Here is a 22,462-nt window from a genome sequence, read left to right on the forward strand (position 1 = left end):
GAAGCTGGCTTTAAATAGAGAGAACCATGAGGAGAGTAAAGGTACCTTTCTTGGCTGATCCCTTTCGCTTTATGGCGTGCTCGTTTGGGTTGGGCGTCAGCTAAGAGTGCTCGGAGTGCGGATTAACTCTAGTCTCCTATCAGGTGTGTATTTTCTCGCTACTCTAGCTGTAGGATGGCTACTTCAGGCCGCGATGGGCCGAAAAGGGTCATGTGGGCCCAATGGGCCTACAGGCCCAATTGGATAAATTGTTTGATTGTGTAGTAAATATTGGAATAGGCTAGGTGAATCTCATATCTGTGGCTAGATTTGGGCTAAAAGGGCCACACGAGCGTGTAGGCCCATTTAGGCCGAGAATAGGCTTTAGGCCCATTCGTATTGTTATCCCTGTTTAGAATACTTTAGTTTACCAAATTACTAAAATACCCCTGGTTTGTAAAGTTACCAAAATACCCCTAATTTGTGAAATTACTGAAATACCCTCGACTTGTAACATTACCAAAATACCCTTGGTTTACAAAATTACCAAAATATCCCTGGTTTGTAAAATTACCAAAATACCCCTAATTTGTGAAATTATCGAAATACCCTCAGTTTGCAAAATTACTAAAATACCCTCGATTTGTAAAATTAATGAAATACCCTCGACTTGTTAAAATTACCAAAGTACCCCCGATTTACAGAATTACCGTTTTACCCTCAATTTACAAAATTATTGAAATACCCCTGTAGGGTAGAATTACCGAAATACCCCTGTAAGGTAGAATTACCGAAATACCCCTATAGGGTAGAATTACTGAAATACCCCTGTAGGATAGAATTACCGAGATACCTTTGTAGGGTAAAATTACCATTTTGCCCCTAGGGTGTTAAATGATTGTTTTGCCCTTGTGGGCAAGTGATTGACTTGGACTGTGTGGTTAACGGATTTGATTGTGAATATATGTTGGTGATATGAATGACTTGACTGTGACTGTTTGATTCAAATATGGGCATGACATTCTGCATACATGACATGTTGCATGGGTTGGGTTTTATAAAAATGGAGGAAGTGCTAAAAGGGCTTTGCCCCAGTTTACCGAAAAGGGCTTTGCCCCAGTTTATCAAAAAGGGTTTTACCCCAAATATTAAAAGAGGCTAGGCCTCCAGTTGTATGATAAAGCAGCTATGCTGCCAGTGGAGAGTTTGGTTGGGTGGGTTGAGTTATTCTCCACATGGAGAGCTTGGTTGGTACGGGTGGAGAGTAGCGGATGGTGGGTTGAGTAGTCTCCCCAAATGGGCTTGCATACATTCATTGGTATTTCATGTGATAGTGAAATGGGCCTATGGGCCATATCGTTTACAGTAAAGGCTTCGGCCCAATAACCGTTAAACGAAAGGCTTCGGCCCAGTATATGTCGAAATTGAATAGGGCTTTGGCCCAGATTGTACAGATACCGTGTTATTCATTGTTTGTTTGTTATTGGGATTATACACTGAGTTTTTGTAAACATACCCCGTTTATTAACCTTTCAGGTAATTTCCAGCCTTAGACGGATCGGAGCTGCGAGGGGCTCGGAGATGGCCACACTACTGTTTCTATTTCTTTTAATTGCAATTAGATTTCGTTTTGGATTTTTTTATGTAATAAGGCCGTTGGTGGGTTTTAAGTTTTAATTTGGATTGTGATTTCTTATACTAAACTACTAGTCTAAGAAAACTTGAGATTTCAAAATGGCATGATTTTTCTAAGGAATACGAACTTCCAACAACAAAGTTTTCAAAATGCTTCCGCGAGTTTAAATGAGGTAATATACCAAAGGCAAAAAAATTGGTAAACGTTTTGATGGGAACTGTGGTTTAATAAATTTAGTTCAGTAATGGATTTTCATCGGAAAGATCAAATTTGAAAAATGGTTTGATGTGACGCACCAGATTAGGCCATAACATCTAAGTCGGGTTTGGGGTGTTACATTCTACATTTATGACCATACAGAGCCTCATATGGAGCCATTTTAATATTGGATTGGTAACTGTTATTATAGGCAAATTCGACTAAATGCATATACATTTCCCAATTACCTTCAAATTCTAATAGTCAACATCGAAGCATATCTTCCAAAATCTATATAACATGTTCAGATTGTCCATTATTTTAAGGGTGGAATGCAATGCTAAAATGTAACTATGTACCCAAAGCTTCTTGTAACTTGTTCCAAAATCGGGATGTAAACCGAGGATCTCTGTCTAAAATAATGGAGACTGGTATTCCATGTAGTATGACAATTTCAGAAATATATAATTCAACCAATCTATCTAGAGAAAAATCCATACATACCAAAAAAAAGTGTGTGGACTTTGTTAACCGGTTGAAAATTACCCAAATAGCATCTTTCCTCTTCGGAGACAAGGGTAATCTCGATACAAAGTCCATGGTAACTCTTCCTATTTCCATCCTGGTATTGTAATTGGCTGTAATAATCCTGAAGGTAACTGATATTCAACTTTTACTTGCTGACATATCAAGCATTTAGATACAAATTCAAAAATATCTCGTTTCATTCCTGGTCACCAGTACATCTTTTTCAAATCATTGTACATTTTGTTACTACCAGGATGAATAGACATGGTACCATTATGAGCTTCATGTAAATCTTCTGTACTAGTTCCGAGTTATTCGGTACATATATTCTGCCTCTGAATAACAAACAAACATCAAGCCCAATCTGAAATTCTGAATCAGAATTGAATTCACATTGTTCTCGTTTAGCTTGTAATTCTTTATCATCCTTCTGAGTTTCACAGATTTGTTGCAAAAATGTCCATTTAGCTTTTAACTCAGCTATAATTGAACCATTATCTGACAATGATAATCGAGTATTCATTACTCACAAGGAAAATAAAGACTTTCTGCTTAGGGCATTAACAGCCACATTTGTTTTTCCCAGATGATAGTCAATAACAAGATCATAATCTTTCAATAATTCAAGCCACCTGCGATGTCTTAAGTTCAAGTCTTTTTGCGACATCAAATACTTCAACTTTTATGATTGGTGAATATATGACACTTTTCACCAAATAGGTAATGCCGCCTTGTTGCACCTCTAACCTAATCCATCGCCAAAATAAGGTTACGAGACATTACTGACCAAAGCACATTTCAGAACAGTCATAATTCACATGCTTTAAAACTCCACTATTCGAATCATATATGTATACTTATCATTTATGGCATTCAAATAATCTAAGTATAAAATAACTTATTATTTTACAAATTGTATGCACATACTTTAAAACATGCAAACATATATCATTTCATTTCATATAACTAACATGTACCATTATGTTTTTTTCATCTGTCAAATATTAACATACCATTTATTTACTCAGCACATAAGTTTGTTAAAATAAATAAATCATTTCACACCAACTACTATTTAAACTCATACGCAACCTTAATGTATTTAATTACCAAACCAAATTACATATATATCTAAGTTTTCATCTCACTACTTATTCGACTAGCTAATTAACCTATCATTGTAACATTTGTTCACCTAACTACAACAAATACATAACATGGATATGTATATAATATTCTACCTAGCATATGTCAAATATATCATCAACTTAACCAATTAAGCTACTCAAATAGTTAACAAAAACATTCAAGTAGTATACTCATTATTTGCCTTAACCTTTCGTACCTAATTAGTCAACCACCACCCAATTAATTGAATACATATTCGGTCATTCATGACAACATTCAAGACATAATATAATTATAAAATTTTACTATATACCAAATCACATACAAATCAATATGAATCCAAAACCTTAGCCAAATATACATATACACATTATTTATCATTTCTAAACCAAATTATCCAAGTAAAAATGTCGTTTGAAACCGACACAAAAACCACATTCATTAATCAAATTTTCATAGCCTAACTTAGTCTACAAATATTCAATACCACAATTATAACATTAACATATAAGTAAACACTTAATGACATGATTTAAACACACTTGCCGAATCATAAATAGCTTATAACCATCACTTATATTTCAAGTTATGCATCTCAATGATAAGTCATTAACAATCCATAACCCAAACACATCCAAGAACCACATGTATCAAGCTTTCCAAATAATCATAAGTCATATATAATTACTTCATGCCAAAACATTTATATATACCAAGCATAGCACACACTTATACTATGAAACATAATACCCAACATGAACTCATAACACATCACAACCGAAAATGCATAAACATAAGCATCATTTCAAGCCATTTTTGCATGGCTCATATATTTCCAATCTCAAAATCAACCAAAACTAATATTAAACTATACATGCCATATGTTTATAATTTCAAACTTTTGAAATACTGAAATATCAATCGATAGTGTGACGGATTTCCTTGACGATCCCCGAACTAGTATCTAGCTTCCAAAATCTATAAAACAAAGAACATACACACAGAGAGTAAGCTTGAATAGCTTAGTAAGTCATAAGTAATTAAAACATTTCACTAATATACATAATTCAATTACATTAAGCCGAATTAAACAATCCTTAGTCACATACATATATATTATACTTGCAATTTCATATATCATCATATAAACATTAATATATTATACTAAACTTGACCAAATATAAACATGCTCATAAGCATATATAAATATCTCTTTTATCACACATGATTCATGTATTCATCTCAAGTATATACTTACCTTACTTTCATAATCTTATAATTTAGCATGTACCTGAACCTTTTAGCTCAATTTCACATTCGATCATAACTTGATATTGCCCGTTGAACTATTTAGGATTAAAAAGGATACTCGGATAGTCGAAAAGCTTGTACAATGCCAACATCCCAGACGTGGTCTTACATGTAATCAAATATTGATTCCACTGTCCCAGACAGGGTCTTACACAAACTCATATACGATGACGATGTCTCAAACATGGTATTACACGCAAATAACAAATCGATGCCAACGTCCCAGACGTGGTCTTACACGAAATCACATATCGGAATCCGATGTCATGACATATGTATCCTAACTATTCCTAAGGTTCGTGTGGGGCATACGGATGTCGTAATTCGATCTATTCATGCTCGTAATAAATCATTCCATCCTAAATTCAATTTAAAAATGTAGTTATACATACATACAATTCAATTCGACTATGTACATAATAAAACATTCAATTTAACATCATTTATTCACTTATGAACTTACCTCGTACGAAGATGAATAGACTAGGTCGACTATTCAACAACTTTAGATTTCCCTCGATCCAAATTCGATTTTTTATTTTCTTGATCTAAATTAATATAAATTAAAATTTTTAATCAAATATTCAATCAAATTCATCCAAAAACACATAAATGGGACATTTCACATTTTTTACAGTTTAGTCCATATTTCACAAAACACAAAATATTCAAAATTTGAATACACCCATGTTAGGCCGAATTTACCCCTAGTCCATATAAGTCCATATGTTTCATTTATTTCACATTTTGACCCCTCAATTTACAAAATTCACAATTTAGTCCTAAATAGACATTTTTATCAAAAAATCACTTAATTAAACTTGACAATCTAACAACATATATTTATTTTTCATCATCAAACACAAAAATCATCAAGCTATCAACAATGGCAATTCATGAATACATCATCAAATTCAAAATTTCAAGTATGGGCTAGCTAGTACTTGAAGCAACGATCTCAAAAACGTAAAAATTATAAAAAACTGAACAAAAACTAACATTGAATCGAGCTTAGACAAGGCTGAATGTTTGAAAGCCTAAAACCCATTTTTCTTTCTCAAGTTTTGGCCAAAGATGAACACTTGCATGTTATTTCATGTTTGTTTTATTTTATTACTAATTATTTTACTTTTTACTATTTTAACCTTAAATATTTAATTATAAACTATATAATGGTTGTCCATTTTTGTCCATGCATGTTTCCAAAGGTCAAATTACATCTTAAGGACTCCACATTATAAAAGCAATAGCAATGTAACACTTTAACAATTAGCTAGCCACTTTTACAATTTACACGATTAAGTCCTTTTAATTAAATCGAGCACACAAACGATAAAATTTTCACATGAAATTTTAACACATATAAACTAACATGCTGTAGACACCAAAAATAATATTATAATTTTTTCTAACTCAAATTTGTGGTCCGAAAACCACTGTTCCGAATATGGTTTAAACTGAGCTGTTACACACCAGATTTTCAATGCAAAAACAATGGCTACCAACTCCAAATCATGTATCGGATAATTTCTTTCATGTGGTTTTAGTTGTCTAGAAGCATAGGCTATTACTTTACCTTCTTGCATCAATACACAACCTAAATCATTTAATGACGCATCACTGTAAATTATAAATTCTTTACCTGATTCAGGTTGAACTAACATAGGTGCTTCAGTCAACAAGGCTTTTAATCTATCAAAACTCTGTTGACATTTATCAGACCACTCAAATTTTACATCTTTCTGTAACAATCAAGTCATCGGAGAAGCTATCATTGAGAACCCTTTAACAAACCTTTGATAATATCCTGCTAATCCTAGAAAACTTTTGACTTCAAACACATTTCTTGGTGGTTTCCAATTAAAAATTGCTAAAATTTTATTCGAATCCACCCTAATACCTTTAGCAGATACTATATGTCCAAGGAAACCAACTTCCCGAAGCAAAAATTCACATTTACTGAATTTGGCATACAATTTTTTCTCACACAATGTTTGCATCACTATTCTCAAATTATCAGTATGTTCATTTTCATTTTGGGAGTAAACCAGAATATCATCAATAAATACCACTACAAACATGTCTAGATATGGTCTAAAGATTCTATCCATTAAATCCATGAATACTGCAGGTGTATCCGTCAACCTAAATGGCATCACAAGAAACTCATAATTCCCGTACCTGGTTCTGAAAGCTGTCTTTGGCAAATCTGAATCTTTTACTGTAGCTGATAGTATCCAGAACAGAAATCTATTTTAATAAACACAATGGCACATTTCAGCTGATCAAACAGATCATCAATTCGAGGCAATAGATACTTGTTCTTTATTGTGACTTTTTTCAATTTTCTGTAATCTATACATAATCTCAATGATCCCTCTTTCTTCTTTACAAACAGAACTGGTGCACCCCAAGGTGAAAACTGGGTCTAGCAAATCCTCTGCCAATCAATTCTTGCAACTCTGCTTTCAAATTTTCTAACTCCATTGGGGCCATTCTGTAAGGTACTATAGATATAGGAGTTGCCCCCAGTACAAGATCTATAGAAAATTCTACTTCTCTAATCGGTGGTAACCCAAGTAATTCCTCTAGAAACACACCAAGAAAATTACAAGCAACCGGTACTGATTTAATCTTTGACTCAAATACCTTAGTGTCTAACAAATAAGCAAGGTAAGCATCATACCCTTTTTTGATATATTTCTGTGTTGATATTGCTAAGATCACATTAGACAGTCCATCCAGATTATTAGATTCAACATGGAGTAATTCTCTATTCTGACATTTTAACACAATGTATTTCTATTTACAATTTACCACTGCATCATGTTGAGTTAGCTAGTCCATTCCCAAAATTACATCAAATTCATCAAAGGGCAATAACATCACATCAGCCCAAAAACAATAACCCTTTACCATCAACGGGTAGTTTTTACAAATTTTATCCACTATAACATACTGGCCCAGAGGGTTTGAAACTTTAACCACAAATTCAGTCAATTCAATAGGTAAATTTTTAACAGACACTAAATTTGTGCATATGTATGAATGTGTTGAACCAGGATTAATCAAAGCAGTAATATCAGTGTCAAGAAGAGAAAATGTACCAGTAATAACATCAGATGCAGAAGCATCCTCTCATGCATATATAGCATATGTTTTCGCCAATACTCGTGCTTCAGATTTAACTGTGGAATATTTTGTCACACCTTGGATACCACTAACATTATCAGGGTGTTGGGGTGTCTATCTGTCGAGGCGGGATTGCTCAGCCTAGAGGTCTGAACAGTATCTTTTACATGTTTTTTGTAACAGCCCTTTTTTGGGTCAAATTAGAACAGTGGTTTCGGGACCACAAATCTGAATTCAAAATAATTATTTTATTATTTTAATAAGGTCTGCAGCATGATAGATTAATTACGTGAAAGTTTCGTAAAGAAATTTTGTCATTTAAATGCTTAATTCGGTAAAAAGGACTAAATCACTTGAAGTGCAAAAGTAGTGTTCTATAAGCTAAAGGTATTAAATAGCTATAGAACCTTAAATTTAAGGTCCTTATGTGGTTATTAACCCATTTATAAGATAGTGGAAGTTAGTGGCATGTCATTTGGAGTAGTTATTACTGTTCATTAAGGTTATTTTTGTAATTTGGTTAATAAAGGTTAATTAAATAAAAACAAAATGATTTCTTTTGTCCATCTTCATCATCTAGCCAATTTTTGCTAAGGAAAGACACCATTTAAGCTTGCTAGGTTCAGCCATGGAATCCTTGGGTGTATGGTGAGTATTTTTGATCCGTTTTTAATGATTTCTACGTTTTTGAGATCGTTGTAGCTTAACCTAGCTAGCTTGTGTCTCCGATTTCAAAACTGTTAAAGTATTTGAATGTTGCAATTATTGAATGCATGAGTAATTTGTTAGTTGATGATGGAAAATAAATCATTGTTGTTAGATGTACAAGTTTTGTAAAGTGAATTTTGGTAAAAATGTCAATTTTGGATTAAATTGTGAAATATGAAAATGTAGTGGTTGAATTTTAAAATAAATGGAAAATATGGGCTGATATGTGAATGGGTAATATTTGGCCAGCATGAATTTGTATTAAATCGAATGAATTGTGATTTTATGTGATAAAGACTAAATTGCAAAAATGTGAAATAATAGGGGCAAAAATATAATTTTGCCAAAATGTGTAAATTGTGCTAAATTGAATGAATTGATGATTAAATAAGTAAATTTTGGTATTATATAGATTAAGATAAACGAGATTTGGATCTAGAATGGGAGAAAACAAAGTATCGGATTAGTCGACCTAATTCGTCGTTACAGCGAACGAGGTAAGTTCGTATGTTATAATTTCATTTCAAATGTATTTTATATGCTTTGATATAGCATGAATTGTGATTATGTGGTTACGGACGAGTTTTGAAATGATTCGATGATGATTCGACAGTTGGAATCCTGGTTGAACCTTAAGAATAGTTTAGGATACTAGTGACATGTCATTAGGGATACTATGAGTTGGCTTCAAGCCATGATATAGCACTTTGGGTGCGAGATAAACTGATTTGGCTTCAAGCCATGATATAGCACTTCGAGTGGGAGATAAACCGATTTGGCTTCGGGCCATGCATATCGGCTGATTTGGTTACAAGCCATGATATCAGTATTTCGATTAAGTTACCTTGATTTGGCTTCGGGCCATGGTATAGGTACTTATCGTGTAAGACCTTTGAGTATCCGACTTCTAATTCCGAATGGTTCAACAGGTAAATGAAAGATATGGATTAGTATGAATTGGCACTTAATGTGCGAGATTCTCAAGTTATCAATATTATTCTATGTGGTTCAACGAGAAATGTTGACGAAACATGGTTACAAGTGATGGTACGACTCAGTCAAGGTACTCGTGACAGAAATTGACAAGTAAGTGTTAAAAGTGAATTTCATATGATGAGTGTCAAAACCTTCCTTTTTTTTATTTTAAAAAGGGTCGACTTTTTATTTTAAGAAAACGAAAAATGGGAGTCGCCACCAATCATTTTTTTATGAGGTGTGATCAGATCACCTCGTAATTCAATCATTTTAATAAAAGTTTGAATTTATTAAAATGATGATTTTTGGTCTACAAAATCCAAAAAACGTGTTTGGGAGTCGGTTACGCACGAAGAAGGATTAGCACCCTCGTAACGCCCAAAATTGGTACCTAGTTGATTAATTAATGTCTTAGTGTCGAGAATTGAGAATTGAAACGATTTTAAAAATACAATCCCTTGTTAAAATATTATTTAATTGAAAATTTCGAGAAAAGAACATATTTCACGTTAATCGAGAAAAAAATTACATCCCGTAAGTTATGACACAATGTCTTAAATTCCCGATATGTGATTAAATTCTGAAAATTTTATTTATTTTAAAAGATATTTGATTATTTCAATTTTAGAAGGAAATCATATTCCGTAAGTTAGAACATGATCTTTTCTTGATTCCCAAGAATATTTAAAATTCGTGCTAAAAAAAGTTCATTTATTTAGATTTATCAAGAAAATTGAAACCTCGTAAGTTAGGGTACGACTTTTCAAATCTCTAAATATGAAAGAAATTACTTATTTTTTTAAAAAAAACAAGATGTTCAATATAACTGGAAAAATGTAGCATGATTTTGTAGTAAAATCTAAAATGGATTACGATGCTAACATGCATAACAGAATAATAACAAGTGCGTTAATGTAAATGATAATACGAAGGATAAAAATAAAATAAAATGAACAAGTTAATCATAAAAGAAAAATAATAAGTAAAAGACTAAAATTTGAAGCTAAAAAAATTAATATTAAACCAATAAATAAATATGGTGAAAACAACGTAAGAATAATATTATTAATAATAATAATGGTGACATTAATAATAATGATATAATAAAATCTAAAGTTTTAAAATTATAAAAAGATATAAATGAATAATAAAATGATAAAATAAAATAAATAATAGTTAAATATTAGGTAAATAAATACGACAAGGAAATACAATAATAATAGTAGTAATAACAATATAAAGTCAAGGATACAATAATATAATAATAATTAAATAAGCATAAAAAAGAAAATATAATTATAGTAATAATAACATTAAATTAACTAATTTAATAATAGAATGATAATGATAAATTAATAAATAAAAGAAAATATAATGATAGTAGTAATAATATTAATTAATTTAGTAATAAAACAGCAAAAATAGAAAAAAATAAAATAAAAGAGGGCTAAATTGAAAATGAAATAAAAATTTGGGCAAATCATAAATAAGATAAAAATAAAAGGACCAAATTGAATGCATGAATAACAAGGAGGGACCAAAATGCAAAATAATCCCCCTTTAAAACGCGCAGCTTCAAGGTGGACCTAATTGAAAGCTGAAATAAATTATATGGTCGAAATTAAAGGCTAAAGAAACTTAATTGCAAAAGAATAAAAAGGCGGAAGGACTAAACTAGCAATAAGAGCAGTATAAAAAAAACAAGCGGATCCTCCCCTTGGAGTAGGTCGGGTTCGGACCGGCCTTCCCAAAACGGCGTCGTTTTGGTACCTAAAAGGCCTGCCCAAAACAGTGTCATTTTGGAGGCCTCTTTAAGGTAAAAATTTTAGGAAAAAAAAACATTTCAAACCTTTTCAAAAAAAAAATTCCCTTCCCCTTTTTCTCTCTGCAATAAGCCTACCTCGGGCAAAAGAGTTGCCGCTGACCACCGTGGCGACCTCTGATCGCCGGTGACGGCGCTGTCGTCCACATTGGCTAAAAAATAAAGAAGCTATTTTTTTGTTTTTCGACTTTCCGCACCCCAAAAGACGTTTTTCATTAGAAACGATGAACCTCTACCACCTATGGCAGCAGAATGCGAGAGGTCAGGTAATTTGTCCCCTTTTTTTCTTTGTATCTTGTTTATTATTCTTTTTGTAAATGAAAAATAAAACAGAAAAGAAGTGAAAATAAAATTTAAAAAAAAAACAGAAAATATAAAAGGATGAAAGAAAAAACAACACCTTTAGAAATTTGTTTTTTGATTCTCTGATGTATGCGTTTGTAAAAAAATTACATTGATGATTCATGGCTTTTATAACCGAAAATACAATTTTTTTTGCTACTATTTTTCTGTGTTTGTGCCCCTGTGTTTATAGCGCTATTGTCCTTGTAGGTACGGAGGTTGACGTGGCATGCGGTGGTGCGCGGAGGAGTACAGAGGTGCCGACGTGGTGAGGTGGAGGCGGCGGTATTAGGGTTTCTGTCTCTTTTTTTTTTTTACTAAAAATGTTAAGGTTGTGGGCTTATTGGGTCATCTAGGGTTTTAGTTTGGGTCATATTTTTGTTGTTGGGTCATATGTAAATGGACTTTAGACTGATTATTATTTTTGTTTCTATTTGGTTTTATTTATTTTATGTTTGGTTATTGGTTTGGGCCCAGGAAAAATAGGCCCGCTACAATGAGTAAGTGGAAAATTATGAGAATTCATATGGTTTAATTGAATATATATATGTGATGGCTACTAAATTGAATATAGTTTATTTCTATTTTCTTATGTAAAAGTGAATGACTTGATAAGAAGTATTCAAACCATATAAGCATTGAAATGAATAAACTTGTAAAATTCTTGGTTAATTATGTGAACGGATACATGACAGAAAGGTGGTATTATACAAGTTATATTATAGTTTTTATAATGGCTTAAAATGTGTTTATTTGATGAGATGAGTTATTATCATACGAGCTTACTAAGCTTTATACTTTGCTATATTTTCTATGTTTATAGTGATTCGGAGGCTTGTTCGGGTTGGAAGTCATCAGAGATCATATCACACTATCCAACTATGGTTTGGTACTTATAAGCTTTGTGATATTGGTTATATGGCATGTATAGGTTTTGTGGTAATTTATTGACTATAAGTAATTTTGGTGATTGATGCATATGTGCTTGATATGTATTTAGCCATGAGATTTGCCATGATAATTATGTAATGTTTAATAAGTAGAGGCTATGGTTACTTTGGTTGGTTGTTGGAAGTGTTTTTGGCTATTTGAAATGGCATGATTAAGTTATGCGGTTTAAAGTATATATATTCTCATGTGATATGGGTTATTTTGGTAAGCTTAATGTTGGTTTAAGATATTCAAAAGACCATTTGGTATGTGTTGTATAATAGCTTAAGATATGCTTGGTTTTGCTTTGGTATTTGAATGCCAAATTGGTTAATAAAGTATGTTGATTTAGTATATGATATATATGTGAATTTTGGCTTATGAATCGTATTGTTTGGTTTAAGATTTAGTTAAGTAAATAATTCTGATACAAGCTTTGAATAGATTGGTATTGAAATGGTTTATAATGTGAAGATTTGAGATTGATTTGGCTATTTAATTGTGTATGGAAATGGTATCATTTGCACTTGTATAGGTGTGTTTCCTTTGGGTGAGAAAGGTGGCTTGTAACTAGCCTATTTTGGTCCACACAGGTAGAGCACATGGGTGTGTGACTCAACTGTGTACGACACACGGTCATAGTACATGGCTGTGTGTCCCCTGGTGTTGCAATTGGAAGCAAGTCAGTTTCTCCATACGGCCCCACACATGGGCGTGTGACCTGGCCGTGTGGCATAAGTCAGTATACCCTACAGGTTTGACACGGCTTAGCACACGGCCTGGCACACGGGCGTGTGTGGCCATTTTGAATGGGTACATGGGCTAGACACACGGATGTGTGGTTGGCCTGTGACCCAAGTCAGTATGTACCCTCTGTTTTCACACAGTCGATGACATGGGTGTGTCTAGTAGCCATGTGGTACACACGACCTGCCCACACGGGCATGTGTCCTCTGTTTGAAGCAAAATTTTCTAAGTTTCCCAAATTTGTTTTTAATTATCGGTTTAGTCCCGAACTATTTCTAAAGCATGTCTAAAGCCTCATAGGCTTGTTTAAAGGACAAAGTGATTGATTTTGAATGATGAATGTATGAAATGATATTATGTATGTGACAAGTTTGGGTAATTGTATTGTAAGTCTGGTAATACTCTGTAACCCTATTTCGGCATTGAATATGAGTGAGGGTGTTACATTTTATTGGTATCAAAGTTTGGTAATTGTATTGTAAGTCCGGTAATACTCTATAACCCTATTTCGGTGTTGAATACGAGTGAGGAGTGTTACACTTTTCTAGACAATCTCTGAGATAGTGGTCAAAAGAACCACATCTAAAGCAAGCTCCATTTTTTTTTAGCATTCATCAAAATGCAATTTATTGCAATATTTGCATCTTGGTTTAGGACTTCCAACACTTCCTACACTTGTCACAAATAGAGACGAAGATCTTGGATTAAAGCGTTGAAAGCTTCGTTCTTTTCCAGAATACCCCATAAATGTGGTAGAACGATCATAATGTTTCTTTGATTTCTTTGAAATAGATGCTTGTGACTTCCTCATTAATCTTTTACTAGAAATTTGGGCTTCTCTTTCTGGTTGTCTCTTTTCTTTGCTTAATTCCTCAACTTTGTGTGCCCGATCAGCCAATACTACAAATTCCATTAATTCAAGAATTCCAATCAATAGCTTGATATCTTCATTTAATCCTTCTTCAAAATGCTTACACATATCAACCTCAGTCGAAACCCATTATCTGCCATACTTGCTCAATCTAACGAATTCTCATTCGTACTCAGATACAGTCATATTTCCTTGTTTGAGCTCTAAAAATTCTTTCTTTTTCTAATCCAGAAATCTCTGACTAATGTATTTTTTTTTATAAATTTTGTCTGGAAGAATTCCCAAGTAACATTTTCTCTCGGTACAATAGAAGTTATAGTATTCCACCATTGATAAGTTGTGTCTTTCAGTAAAGATACTGCACATTTCAAGCATTAGGCTAGTGTACATGATAACTCATCTAAAACCCTGATGGTATTTTCCAACCAAAATTCAGCTCTTTTCGGATTATCATCGGCAGTAGCCCTAAATTCTTCTGCCCCATACTTACGAATCTATCTACCGGAGGCTTAGAGTTCTAACAGGTTCAGTACCTAGCGGCATATTGGGAATCAGTTGAGGAGCAGGAAGAGGAGGTTGTTGTTCAGTAGGATTTGTTCTTATGAATTTTGTGAACCACTCGTTCATCATTTGGAAGAAAGCTTCTTTTGCATCCTCACCTCGGCCTTCAAATTCGGGCCCTCTAGTACTAGGTGTAGCTCTTTGAACTGAAGCTAGAGCATTGCTCTCAGCTTCCTCAGACTCAACTCTAGCTCGGTTGGACGACATTACTATATGAAAAACACATTTAAAACGGTCAAGAGATATCACACTATCACAAATTATATAATGGCATGTATAGCTAAACACGTACCTGCTACACTAATCAGACAATCGACAAAAACCTAGCTTTGATACCAATAAATGTAACATCCCTAACCGGTATCCGTCGTCGGAACAGCGTTACAGAGCATTACTAAAATTTACAGAACAATTACAGATAATTCATGTCATTTACTATTCATATCTGAAAATAGTCATATTGTTCCTTGAATGGACCCTCGAGGCCCAATTTAAGGATTAGAAACAAGTCGAGACTAAATCGAGATCTTAAAGAATTTTTCACAAAATTTCAATTTTTTTCTTATATATAGGGGTCACACGCCCATGTGAGTTGGCCGTGTGGCTCACACAGCCTGGTGACATGCCCATGTCTCAAGCCGTGTGGGCATTCGATGTGAGACACAAGGCCTTGTCCCAGCCCATGTCCTTACTCGTGTAATTCTCTGACTTGTGCCATACCGCCTGCCACACACTCGTGTGCTAAGCCATGTGGTCAATTTAATTTTCAAAAATTAGGTGCAGGATTCACACGGCCAAGACACACGCCCGTGTTCTAGGACATGTGTCACACACGACTAAGACACAAGCCCGTGTCTCTGCCTGTGTGCGTAATTCAAAGCATTCTATTTCTAAATTTTAAGATGCAGAGGACACACGGCCAAACCACAGACCCATGTGTCAGGCCATGTGTCATACACGATCAAGACACACGCCTCTGTGCCTAGCCATGTGGACAAAATAAGGTCATTTCCTAGCCTTATTTCTCACCCAAATTTGCCAAAAACCTAAACCAATACTTGCAATCATATACCAACCAATTCAAGCATTATAACCAAACCAACTCTATTATCTAGCACATTATATCATCACAAACATTCATGTTTATAATCTTACCTTTTATAAACATACATGTTTAACATAACTAAATTAAACATACTAAACACATATGTATTTATCATGATTTAACCTTATAAATATACCAAAACCAACTATCACTAGCCATTCCAATGGCTAGATTACAAACAACCATTCACAAGCCAACAATTGGTCAAGTTAACCTATACATGCCATTATACCAAAATAAGTTTACTATTTATACCAAAACGAGCCGGTGGATAGTGTGACTTCGACCGTTCTCCAACCTTTGCGAGCTTTCATGCACTATAAATCAGAGAAAAGAAAACCTAGTATGCATTAAATGCTTAGTAAGTTCGTATAACAGCAATTAAACTTACCAATAACAATCATTAAAATAAGCATTCAATAATATGCTCTCAAACAATTTAGCAATTTGCCTAATTACATACACTCAATTAAGCAAGTTAGTCACATAATTCACATGTACATCAAATAATCATGGATGAGCTCATCATACTACAAACTTTTGAGTATTTCAGAAGTATTCAAGACATAATTCTTTTAATTTCGTAATTTCTCATGTCAATAGTTTTATCCGTTGTATTATTGAAATATCGATGGATATTCAAATAGGATACTCAAGGTATACAAATCAGTGATTCGTCAATTCATGTTCAGGGGTACCCGTTAGGGCACATAATCAGGGAGCACATTCTCGAGCCACATATCAGTATGCTCAAATAAGTCATGTAACAAAACGCTTATCCAGCCTAAACAAGAAACTTATAAGAGTTTTAATCAGGGAGCTTATAGAGCTTAATAGGTAACTTTGAAAAGTCATTCTTAGGGAGCTTCGGATAGTGTAACAGGGAGTTCAAGCGAGCCATGTCAGAAAGCTCATAAGAGCCTATATCAGGACGCTCACATAGAGTTACGTTTGTGTCTGTAATAAATGTTGGATCACAACCGATTGAGTCGTGTAATAGGATGCTCGCAAAGAGCTACGATAGTGCGCAAACATGCAGGATCACTACCGATCAAGATGCTCGCAAGAATCATGTAACAGGAATGCTCGAAAAGGCTTTTCACAGTATGCTCGTCTGAGCTATAATGTCTGCAACATATACAGGACTATAATCAAAATGGAAAAATCCTGTATCCATCGAATTTCTTTTATTCAAATGGGACTTAACACTTGTTAGACATTTTCGGATATGTGATTTATGTTTATTCATGACAATCATACATTTCACAATCATAACATTCAATTTAAACATATAAACATATATTTTAGTTACACGAACTTAACTAGATACTTGTTTGTATTTAAAAGTCTACTAATCCGGCACATTTTCTTTTCCTTGATCTAACTCTTTATTTGATCTTTTCGGATCTATATAAATGAATTTAACATTAATTTAATCCATTTCATACTCAATTTAATTCAATTCACGTCCTAGATTACCTCTATACTTTCCATAAATGACAATTTCATCCCTAGGCTCGGAAAATGAAATTCATTCAATTTAATCCTTATTCTAAGCCTAACTAATTTTTAAATATAACATTTACAGCACATATATTTCATAAAAATCAGAAATTTTTCATGAATTTTACATCTTTACAATTTAGTCCCTAAATCACAATTTCATAAAAATTCAATTTACAAAAGTTGTTTATCTATCAACAACCTTTCATTTTCTACCATAAATTTCAAATTTTCAGCAATTTCATCCATGGAAAAACTTTGGTACTTTTATAACTTTACAAACTAATCCCCAAAATAAATAGATTAAGCTATTCTGATCTCAAAAATATAAAAATTACTAAAAAATGGACAACAATACTTACCCAATTAAGCCAAGAAAGCTTGCTTGAACACTTTTCTCTTTCCTAGGGTTTCCATATCTTAATTTGGGGAAGATGATATAAAATGATGATATTTTTCTATTATCATCTTTTAATTATTTTAGTTTCCAATTTAGTCCCTATCATTTTTTAATTTTTCCATGAATGATTCATCAAAAATATCTACTAACTTTTTTAATGGTCTAATTATCATATAAGGACCTCTTATTTTGAATTGTATAGCTATTTGATACTTATAGCTATTAGAATTCAACTTTTGAATTTTATGCAATTTGGTCCTTTCCATAATTAAACACATAATCGGTAAAATTTTCTTATCAAAATTTTCATATAACATTTCTATCATAATACAGACCATGCAATAATATTAAGATAAATTTTCTTTCTAACTCAGATTTGTGGTCCCAAAACCACTATTCTGATTTCACTGAAAACAGGTTGCTCAATGGAATGGGCTTGGTTTTGGCCAATTTCATGTCCACACGGCCTGAGGCACGGGCGTGTGTGTAATAGCCTAAAATTGGGTCTAGTTGGAACAGAGGTTTCGAGACCACAAAAATCGAGATAGAAATAATTATTTTATGATTATTTTGAGGTCTATGATATGATTGCATGATTGTGTGAAAATTTCATGAAAAAATTCTATGCAGAAAGTGCTCAATTTGAAGTTAAGGACTAAATTGAATAAGTTGCAAAACTTGCATTCTAGAATTTTCTAGTATGAAATTGCTTTGAAATATTAATTAGGAGGTATTAAATAGCAATTTGACCAATTTCTAAGTTATGGACAAAAATTTGACATGGATGAAATTTTTGAAAGTTTAGTAAGGAAGGGCATTTTGGTCATTTGGTAATTAAAAAAATAAAAAGGGAAAATAAAGCCAAAATTGACTCATCTTTTTCATGGAGGCCGAAATTAGCATGGGGGAAGCCATGGCTAGGGTTTTCAAGCTTTCCAAGCTCAATAGTAAGTCCGTTCTAACCCTGTTTTTCAAGTTCTTTACGTTTTTGGAATCCCAGTAATTTGATTAAGCTTATTCTAGCAATAATTTAAGCTAGGGTTCATATTTGGCAAAATACCCATTGGTGAAATGTGTTTATTTTGATGTTTTATGATATAATATGAGGTTTTAAATTATGTTAGACAACTTATGCTACTCGGTTTTGAGTGAAAACGAGTAAAAGGGCTTAATCGGTAAAAATACCTAATAGTCATAAATATATGTTAGAGTGAGAATTTGATGTTTCCATAGAAGGAAAAAGTGATCAGCATGTCATAAAACATAAGAATAAGGGATGAAGTTTAATTCCCGAGCCTAGGGGCAAAAGTGTAAATATGCAAAAGTTTAGGGGCAAAATTGTAATTTTTCCAAAGTTTGAGTTAAGGAATGTTTTGAATATTATATTAATTAAATAAGTAAAATATGATGTTTTAGATCCCGAAAAACGAAATTTGAACCTAGAATGAGAGAAAAATCGAAAATTGAGAAAGTTGGTAAAATGGCCGTTTTAGTATCGACGTAAGTTCATATGTATAATAAGCATTAATTTATGCATGTTTCAATGTAAAATTGATATATTTACTATGATTGCCGAGGTGTTGAAAGTATGTAAGTTGGTGTGATAATAACACAACAATAATGCTGTAATTTATATTTGAAAGTTAAATTTAGTGAATTAATTGAATTATGTTAAATTAAATGTTTATGGTGCCCAGTTTATGAATTGATTTAAAAATATGTCTATGGTACATGAAGTGCATTGAATTATCATACATAAATGTGATTTCTATGATTATGGATATTATGGGAAATTGTAAGTTCATATGATTTTTAATAAGGCAATGTGTAATTTAATGTTATTGCCTTGATATTAAATGAGATGTAAGTTTATATGTAAGTAATACATCAATTTTACCTGTATTATGATATTTTATAATAATATTGGAAATATGTTTGTTGATAATTACTTGATTGGTGAAATTGTTGGAAAAGAGAGAGAAATCCCGGTTGAACCTTCGGAAAGATTGGATGATACAGATGGTATGTAGCTAGGTCACATGTATGGTGCTGAGTGCACATCATGTGTACAAGAGAGCTACAAGACATTATGATGTAGCTAGGTCACATAGGTGATACTATGTGTACACCATGTAGACAAGAGAGCTACGGGATATATGTAGCTAGGTCACATGCGTGGTTCCAGGAGAAGGACACCATGTAGACAAGAGGGCTACGAGATAAACTGGCTAGGTCACATGGGTGGTACTAAGTGTTCACCATGTGTACAAGAGAGCCGAACTATATAATGGGTGGAGCTATGTACTGAAACCACAAAGTATCGAGGATTGATTCGAAGTGTTCAACGGGAGACTCTCTATGTATTGCTTTGTGAGTTTTGTGATGAATAAGTGCAGGAACTTGGTTATGTGAATGATGTGTATATTAAGTGACCAGGATGTGGTAAGGTTATAAACAAGTAAGTTATACGTGAGGATGATTTTATGGTGACCTTGTAATCATAGGCCTATACTTGTGATGTATGAAATGTGGTGAAAATGATTTGTGATATGTGTGTTAAAATGAGGTTAATACAAAGAAAGCGTGAAAGAGTGAATTAGCAATAAAACTGTTTTGGACAGTAGCAGTGACGTGATTTTGAAAAATCACCAAAAATAGTAGAAATTGAATCAGAGTCTGAATGAGATAACAAATTAAATATTAATGAGTCTATTTTCATGTAAAAGAAACAGAGAAAGCAAAGGAGTTCTATATTTTGAGATATTTATGTTTTTGTGAGACTGATTCAGAATGATTATGTGATCCCCTATTCTAAATTTGGAAAATCACAAAAATTTGGAGAAAACTAATTAGAGGCTCAAACTTATATTTTTAAAATCCCTAATGAGTCTATTTTCAAGATAAATCAACAAAAACATTATCCGAGTTCTATACTGTGAGATAATTAATTTTTAGTGAAGAGAGGTTAGAACTGTCAGAAAGTGAAACAGGGGAAAATTTAATGAATAAACTGTACTAATTGGCCAAACCAAAAATTATGAAAATTTTATGATGGAAAGATATATGAGTCTAGTTTCAGGGAAAATTTACGGATCTTAATTTGGATCTCTGTAGCTCGAATTATAAATAAGTAAGTGACTATGACTCGTGTGGATAGTTTGATGTGAGCATTTATTAGTAAATTGTGAAATCGTACTTACAAGAATGCTATATACATTAAGGATGTGGAATGGAGAGGAGGGGGAGGGGGAGGAAAATAAATATATGTAGAATACATGGAAACTATGGTATATGAAATATTGATATAATGAAATAAATGATATGCGTTTATAAGAAAACAGAAAGAGAATGATATGTATCATGACATGTATATATATATATGACTAGTCTCAATGTAATGCTTGTTGGGTATGGAGTTGAATTGAAATGTTTTAGGCAAGCATGTTATTCTACGCATCTGAATTGTGGTATTTTATAAAGATATGGTCTAACTTTAAATATGAATGCTTGATGATTAAGCTGAAGATATTTGGTAAGATGATAACTTTAAATATGAATGCTTGATGATTAAGCTGAAGATATTTGGTAAGATGATAATCTTGGTATAAATGTATAAGTGTGTAAGAGATTAAGGTTGACCAAAGCTTGGAAAATATCCTAGGTATATTCCACACAGGCAGAGACACGACCATGTGTCTTAGCCGTGTATAGAACACGACTTTGGGACACAGGCGTGTGGAACCTTAAAGCATGAAATTTCCAAGATTTTCGTAAGTTCTCGGTTTAGTCCCAAACCTTTTCTAAAGTATGTTTTGGGCTCCGTAGACTCAAATAATGGACTATGTGTAAGTGAATGAACGTTTTGAAATATGAATGAAATTTTATGGCCCGTATTTTAGTTTAATGTTTGTATGTTTGTCCGGTAATGCCTCGTACCTTATCCTGACCTCGAGTATGAGTAAGGGGTGTTACAGTGTGACTCAGTCGTGTGTGACACACGACCATGCGACACAGCTGTGTGTCCTCTGTAGGTTTCAAGGTTTGCAAGTCAGGTAGTTACACGGCCTAGCACTCAGCTTAATACACGGGCCTGTAAGGTCATTTCGAGAGTTACACGGCCTAGCACATGGGCGTGTAGCTTGGCCGTGTGACCCAACTTTGAAAGTTACACTAGCACGGACATGGATTGGGACATGACCGTGTGTCCCTATTTCGAGTGCTACACGACCTGAGACACGGGCGTGTGTCTCAACTGTGTGAGTGACACAGCCTAGCCACACAGTTGTGTGATCCTTGTGGTTCCAATTTTCTAACTTTTTCCTAAACTTTCTGATTGATTCCAATTTAGTCCCAAATTGTTTCTAATGTATTTTTAGGGCCTCAAGGGCTCGATTAAGGGACGATAAGCATGTGATGAATGATTTATGCTATGATTATATTAATGTTTGGAAATGTATGTTTTTATGTTACGGTTTGACGGTAATGCTCTGTAACCCTATTCCGGCGATGGATACGGGTTAGGGGTGTTACAGGAATTTCCCGAGGCTATACGTGTTTATTAATAGTGGGGAGTGGCCTCCTTTCTT

The sequence above is a fragment of the Gossypium hirsutum genome, chromosome A05, assembly GCF_007990345.1.
Source record: "Gossypium hirsutum isolate 1008001.06 chromosome A05, Gossypium_hirsutum_v2.1, whole genome shotgun sequence".
Classification (NCBI taxonomy): Eukaryota; Viridiplantae; Streptophyta; class Magnoliopsida; order Malvales; family Malvaceae; genus Gossypium; species Gossypium hirsutum.